Raw genomic sequence first — 8,406 nt, forward strand, 5'->3', positions numbered from 1 at the left:
AATGCCAATGTTAGTATATCAAAATATAATATTACTATGTTCTACGCATTTGCTACTGTTGTCGTTTACATTTCCACGCCAAAAATTTCAGCTGACTGGCGACCATTTAAGATGGCTGTCGACTTATAAAAACAGATCGCTATAGATTACATCATCGTTTCGGGCAGAAAAAAAAGTTTCATAATACCTTCTAAGTATCGATTTCGGTGTTAATTATTAAGTGGATTATAACACTCGTGTACAGTATACACGCGACACGCCTATATAACATATACAGTGGTATAGCGTCTTGATAATAATCAATGAACATAAAACTATAACAACCATATATACACATAACACACATATTTTAGCAGGGGCGTGTCCAGAGTTTAATTTCATTAGGAGGAGGGTAAAAGTAATAAACAATATTATGTAAGTATAATAAGTATGTAATATACCCGTTCATATGGAATTAAATATATGTATATATATATAAAGATAATTCATAAAAAGAAATCAGTGTAAAAAGTTATATATTATTTTATTAATTTGTAAACAAAATTTAATTTTGAAAATATCTAATTGTACGAATTTTAGTAACACTCCTTAAGTAGTATCATAAATCTAAGTATATGTTTAATTTGAGAAACAGTCTAACAACAAAGTAGCGTACACTCTTGGTTATAAGTAAGGAACGGATCTGAATGCAAATTGCATTTTTTTCTGAATGCCCGAAAACATTGGTTTCCAAGTAAAAAGTTCATTTCATACATCAAGGAATTAAAAAATGTAACTTTTATTTTGAATTTTTTTGCATTTTTAAGACTTTCTTACTTTTTTTGATATTTTAAGTGCATTTTTATGGATTTAAAGACAATTTTTCAACATTCATTCAATTTTAATGTCCAAAATATATATTTGAAGGGTCTAATTCATAAATCTAAAGGCCCCCATCTAGTTGCATCTTAGCATTGTTTATGATATAATGAAACTAAATTGAAATTGTGTTGCATCAAACAATACTGTAATGTTAATTTTAAACTGTATAATACAAATTGCGCTAGTAAAAATAAATCTAAATAAATAAACTATGATATGTTTGTATATTTGAGTATGGTGTTCACTGTTCAAACAATATAATTTGTTGGCATAGTTTTTTGTATTATATCTTTTTAGTATTTTTAAGTAGGTACATAATATATATTATATAGTTGATTAATTTTAATTTTAATTTAATTGCATACAATTGAGTGAATAGTTTATTTTACATTATGCTAAAAAGTTATCAAAAGAACGAAAATGGATTGATTAAAAAATAACAAATGTGAACTGACGTGTAAACTACATTATAAAAGGATTACTTGTATAATTTATTGTGCATCAAATGCGATATTTTATCGAAAAAATCGTAAAGAGGTTTCACGAATTTCCGAGGAAATCGAGTAAGTACTTATCAGTATCTAGACGTCGGTATGTGTATTTGAAAATATTTTCCATTCCATAGACTCTTCAAGGGTTCAATGTTTCACAATTACAGAAGTCAATTTTGATTTTTTTTTTTTCAATTTGTTGCATATTAATTTGTTCACGAAGACACTATAAATCTGATGAATACAAATACTATCGTAATTTTTGATATGCAGAACGTAATTAATATTTAATATTATTACAGTGTTCAGAGTTTCAGATGTACAATGCAAATATAATAATAATGTGTATAATTACGAACCAGAGACGTAGTTAAAATTCACATTCTTAACATTTGAAATATTGCATGGTCTTTAAATGTATACAAAAAAAATTAACATAATATGAATACATATGTTAGAAATTGAAATTACGCAGGAAAATTACAATAATTACTTCGTATTTTTTTAACGTGGTCTTTAATTTGGAATTCAATTCCGACTTCAAAACATTTAACTTATTTTATTTATTACTTTTATGTTGTTTTATTTTTTTGAGCTATGTTATGCAATTATGCAAATCAAAATATGCTTCTGCTGAATTATTATTCAACACTAATATAGTCTAGAATACTATTAAAATATGTGCACATAAATATTTTATGCTGACTGATTAGGTACCTACCAACCTACCCGACTTCACCCGGTTATAAATTAATATATGTTTCTATTTTTTTTTATACAGTTATAACAGTTCTGTAGTACATGACAACTATTCAAATAAATAAAAATAAATTTGATTTTCGTGAGCCAAAACTAAATTGATTGGTGATCTATTCTATAGCAACAAATAAGGATTGAAAAAAAAGGATGTAAACATTTTTCGAGTCTCAAGTAATATATTAATATGACTTTAAAATTTAAATGATAGTTTAATCGGTTTAATATTTTTTTAGTTTATCGAGAACAAACAAACAAAGGAACATTTATTTACATAGATATGTAATTGTTCGTTAAATTTTAAATACATAAATTGGTACAATATAATACTATGCATTATAACCTGCATATAAATGTTATCGGTACTTTATACTCTATACATATTTTAATTATATATCTTACAAAATCAGGCCAAATTACTATAAACTTTGGTATTAATTTCGACATCTATATATGATATGGTATAGTGCGAAGAATGTTTTATACCGTGTGAAAGGGACAGTGCACGTTACAAGGGTAAAAATGTGACATTTATTGAGTATTTTGAGTAGGACAGACAAATACCGATGGTTAAATACGGTGTGGCAAATTCACGAATTGGACATGGGTGTTATAAAAAATAATAATAATAATAAAATAAAGTAAAAATTCGATACTATCGTGTTTAAAACTTTTTAACACTTGTTCGCAAAATAGAAAACTAAACATTAACTTAAAATATCACACTGCTAAAGAGATACAAAAATGTAATCATCGAATATATGGTTAGGTAACTAACCTAGGTTAGAGCCTATAGGTATTGAAAATTACAATTTCCATGAATGATTAATTAGTTTCATCGTTAAAATTTAATTTTGTAAATTACATTGCATGAAATTGATAACAATATTGTTTTCAAAAAATGAATACTTAATATTTCTTATTTTTAATTTGTATTCAAACGTTTCACCACTTACTATAGAAAGGTAATATTATTTTTTGCCAATATTCAATAAATTGTGTAACTAAATATAAACAATTAAGTTTGGTAATTCATTTTACTGGCAACTACAGATATATAACACTATAAACGAATATAAATGTAACCTTATTGTTGGTTTTTAAGTCTAAGAAATCAATATGTAGACAAGTCTAGGATGAACAGTAGCTGGAGTTAATTTTTAGTTAACTTAACGAATCAAACAAATTTGTTAACTATGTAACTCTGATTTATTAGTTTTTTTTTTAAATACATATGTTTCGTGTATAATATTCTTCATTAAAAATTGTTACATAGGTTCACCGCATCATGTTTACCACTGTTGGATAAAGCAGTTAAATAAAATTTTTGTGAAATTTATAAAGTAATCATTAATAATGATTCATTATGAATACGTTATGATTTTTATAATAATAACACTACGACGTACATACAAAGATAATACATTTTTTGATTTGAAAAATTATACATTATCTTAACAGTCTATAACTTGGAATTTTCACATTCTATTAACAAAAAAATTCAAAAAATTCAAATTTAACAATACATTTATAATTATCCATCTATAGATAAAATAATTTCATAAAATAATTTAAAATTTAAACTAATATCAAGTTATAAGTTACTTTTCTTGTGACGGCGCCGACGTCGGACCGCCTACATAATAAATCTCAACGCGCACGCTGTTCTATTGTAAGTTACTCAAAATTGTTAAATGTTACTTTTCTCGTGACGACGCCGACATCGAACCGCCAACATAATTAAACTCAATTCGCACGTCGTTCTATTGTGAGTTACTTGAAATCGTTATAAGTTACTTTTCTTGTGACGACACCGACGTCGGACCGCCTACATAATGAATCTCAACGGGCACCTCGTTCAATTGTGAGTAACTCGAGTTTGTTATACGTTACTTTTCTTGTGACGACGCTGACGTTGGACCGCTAAAATAATTAAACTCGGCGGGCACATCATATTATAACGAATAACTCTAAATCGTTATAAGTTACTTTTCTCGTGACGACGACGACGTCGGACCGCCTACATAATTAATCTCAACGCGCATATCAATTAACTAAGAGTTACTCGAACTTGTGATACGTTACTATTCCTGATAACCATGATGACGTCAGACCGATGAAAAAATTAAACTCAGCTTGCAGTCTTTTACATCAACTAAGTACAAGTAACTCGAAATTGTTATACGTTACTTTTCTTGTGAAGACGACGACGTCGGACCGCCTTCATAATGAATCTCAACGTGCACGCAGTTCTATTGTGAGTTACTCGAAATTGTTATACGTTACTTTTCTTGTGACGACGCCGACATCGGATTGCCAACATAATTAAACTCAATTCGCACGTCGTTCTATTGTGAGTTACTTGAAATTGTTATACGTTACTATTCCTGATAACCATGACGACGTCAGACCGATGAAAAAATTAAACTCAGCTTGCAGTCTTTTACATCAACTAAGTACAAGTAACTCGAAATTGTTATACGTTACTTTTCTTGTGACGACGCCGACGTCGGACCGCTAAAATAATTAAACTCGGCGGGCACATAATATTATAACGAATAACTCTAAATTGTTATAAGTTACTTTTCTTGTGACGACGACGACGTTGCACCGCCAACATAATTAAACTCATCGCTTATATCAAATAATTACGAATAAACTCGAACTTGTTATATACCTTACTATTCCTGATAACCATGACGACATCAGACCGATGAAATAATGAAACTCGGCGTGCACATCATATTATAACGAATAACTCTAAATCGTTATAAGTTAGTTTTCTTGTGACGACGCCGACGTCGGACCGCCTACATAATGAATCTCAACGGGCACCTCGTTCAATTGTGAGTAACTCGAGTTTGTTATTAATTACTTTTCTTGTGACGACGCTGCCGTCGGACCGCTAAAATAATTAAACTCGGCGAGCACATCATATTAATAACTCTAAATCGTTATAAGTTACTTTTCTTGTGACGACGACGACGTATAGTAGCGTACTACATCGTATACAATATTTTTCTACGTTTATACTCGCGAATTATATAATATAATGTGCCTAACATTACTTTATTAAAACGCAAAAAGTAATATAATTTAAATCAATCACAAAATATAAGTTTAGACCATACAGGCAAAAATGAGAAGAAACTGGTCAATTAACAATATATTTGAATATAGAAGCAGTGTTAATCCAAAGCTCAAGTTCGTTTGCTAGTGAGGATAAAATTACATTTTAAAATTAAACGTTTAATATTCTTTGTAGTATAATATTATGCTCGTAGTATCAAACTCGTGTATTTAATTTTATTCAATTGTAGTGTTGGCGTAGGCGTAGCTGGATAAAGAAGCATTTACAAAATGGTTTGTACAAGATTCGTGCGAATTAATTTTAAATATTGTTTCGTGGGTGAAACGGGCGCAAAAAAATACAATTTTGGTGCAGTTAATACGAGAGACTTACTGCGGTGACATGGACTGACGTAATATAAACATATTACAATATGAATAGGATATACAATTAAGTATGATCAAAGAACATGATGTCTAGACACTACCTAGTAATTAAAGTGGTTACGTGCAATTGAGATTGTGATATCCTCCCCACTGATTATATTAAAATAATTATAATATAGAATAGGTAATAATTTTGAAACATATTAAAATATAACAGATATTATTAAATATTAAAAGCATGTCGGCGCATTTTTTCTCTCTCTGACCCAAGCGCAACATGGCACATTTTACGTCGATGGCAACGATTATAATTGTAATAGTTTCCCAAAATTAGAATGTTTATTTTATTTTATATTTTATATAAAAATTATGTTTACATATACATATAATTATACTTTAGTAACTTCCTCCACTGCTAAACAAAGTGTATCCCCATAGTCTTAAGACCAATATTTTGTAATTATTATAGGTTAATGCAGTGGCGTATTTTTTGGGGGTGGGGGGGGGGGGTGTCCTCCATGTCTTGACACCCCCCGACATTTAAAAAAAAGTCCTAATATATTGGACTAATGTCACTAATGTGTTGTCACTTATTTTATAGTATACTATTTTTATCAAATGTAAAACTTCTTGTCAATTCCTAACATATTAATTTGTTAAAAAATTAATTCAATGTCTTTTTACATTAGTAAATAATAATAAAAATTTTGTTTTCGAGGTTCAATAAATGTTGACACTCCCCGATAAATCACCCAAAATACGCCACTGGGCTAATGACCCCAGTTGTTGAAGCCTTGTTAACCCGATAAAAAGCAATTAAAGATAATATTATTATCTAGGGCAGACGTTCCCAACCTTTTTTGACTCGTGGCACCCTTGGACATTTTCTAAAAATCCGGAGGCACCCTATGCTCTATAGTCTATACTATACTATAGAGTACTTCAGTTCTATTTATTAGTGCATAATTATAATCAAAAGTAGTAAGGTGTAGGACGTGCAAGGATAGGTTTTATATTATTATAGTCCGTTTTATTACTCACAATGCTATATTTTGAATGAAATTGTTTTTTCTAAAAAATATTTCAAATAGTTTTGCGGCACCCTGGTTGGGAATCTCTGATCTAGGGCATCACATGTAAAGCGAGTTATGAGTATTTTAAATATTGGAAATTGGTTGTAGCCGTTGTAGGTACACCTTAATATAACTATATTATTTTATGTGATGCTCGACATATGTATTTGGAGATGAACATTTGATTGCTATCCGATATTTATCGATCACTTTTGCATGCGATTTCTGTTTATCTAAATAGTGTTCTTAAGTGGTCCAGTTTTTTTTTTTTTTGATGGGAAATAACAAGCCATATTATATATATTTATGGTTGATAATAGAAATTGAAAAAAATTCAATTTTTGACTACTTGCAGTGTTCTTTCTATCTCGTTTACTTGCGTCACCTGCAAGACGTATATTGGTACGGTAACCCGGGTAGGCTGGAGTGAGAAAGCGTTGTACGATTAGTTTAAAGGCCTACTATATAGAGGCGTTTGGTACGTGCGCTGTGACACATATCCACCAACGTGACAGGTTCACTTCAATGCCCCCTACCCAATTTTAAAACTATTAGCGTAGTCAGAATTTCAAATTTTAAATATGGGGGGCTACCGTTTCAATGGCACCTTCATTTTGTTTTTGAGATACAGGAGAATGTTTTTGCGCACAAACGATTGGCATGATCAGAAGTTAAACATTTAAAAGTGGGGGGGGATTGAAATGGTTCTCAACGTGCCTGCGCACTAACCTGATGTGGATCCCAACGAGTTTCTGGCCGTAAACGCGTACGGCGACAGGTAGTCACACGTGATCGGCTTTTCGGAACAACTTCCGTCCGGTTGCTGTTGCAGTTGAAGCAGCAACGTTTCGTCACCGGGCGACTTGCCGCACCCATCGAGTGGCTCACTCTGTCCGAACGGTGGGTCGTCGTGGGTGACGCTGAAGCGAAATCCGGTGGCCAAACACTCCTGCGAACAAAAACGGAAGTGACGTGTCAGTCGGTATACTGCAGCAGTAGTAAAATCAAAATGATTTTTAATCATAAATTATATTTTATTCGTAAAATAGTGGTAAACATCAAAAATTGCAACGGTCATTTTAACCATATTACAGATACAAGTATATAGGTCAGGTAATAAAAGCAATAAAAGCAATAAAACTATAGGTACAACTACACCAAACTAGGTTACCAATACATCGAATAAAATTTTTTTTAAAACACAGAAATTGCAACAAGGTTCGAAGAATGGAATATACCAGTAAAATACGATTGAGAACGTTATTTTTGGTAGCACGATTGACAACGCTCGATATTTTTTATTTTTTTTTCAACGTTGCCAAATTTCATCAAACAATAATTTGAGCACGATAATCGGCTATCGAACGATTAAGAACGTTATACCTTTTTGACTGAACGATTAATACAGTTGATTTTTAATATTTATCGGACGTTTATCGGACGTTTATCGGACATATATCGGATGTTTATCGGATTAACCGTATGTTATTTGCAACTTTCATACCAGATATACGAGAGAATGACTTAATAGGCGTTTTAGTCGTCGCACAAACGTCAACGAAGTGTTCGTATTATAGTCGGTTAAAAATAGCAACGATAGAACAGGGGGAAAAGAAGAAATGCCAATAAAATGAAATAAAAAATTAATTAATATTCACAATAAATATAATATGTGGTATGTAGCAAATAAAAGTTCTAATAATATATTAAAATATCTAAAGTATGTTGGATTATGCTATCCCGCTTTAACTAATTTATAGGTAACTCAT

General features: G+C 30.8%; 1 protein-coding gene across 1 annotated transcript in view; it reads right to left on the bottom strand.

The window, feature by feature from the left end:
* The window catches only part of dnc (phosphodiesterase dunce), a 625,052-nt gene extending 617,529 nt beyond the window's left edge, over positions 1-7,523 (bottom strand). Inside the window, exon 1 of the mRNA XM_089229247.1 lies at positions 7,367-7,523. The gene's annotated coding sequence lies outside the window, so the exon portion shown is untranslated. The remainder of the gene's footprint in view (positions 1-7,366) is intronic.
* Positions 7,524-8,406: the final 883 nt, after the last annotated feature.

This window comes from Diuraphis noxia, unplaced genomic scaffold (genome assembly GCF_037042655.1).
Source record: "Diuraphis noxia isolate RWA-SAM2 unplaced genomic scaffold, SU_Dnox_SAM2 contig0005, whole genome shotgun sequence".
NCBI classification, from domain to species: domain Eukaryota; kingdom Metazoa; phylum Arthropoda; class Insecta; order Hemiptera; family Aphididae; genus Diuraphis; species Diuraphis noxia.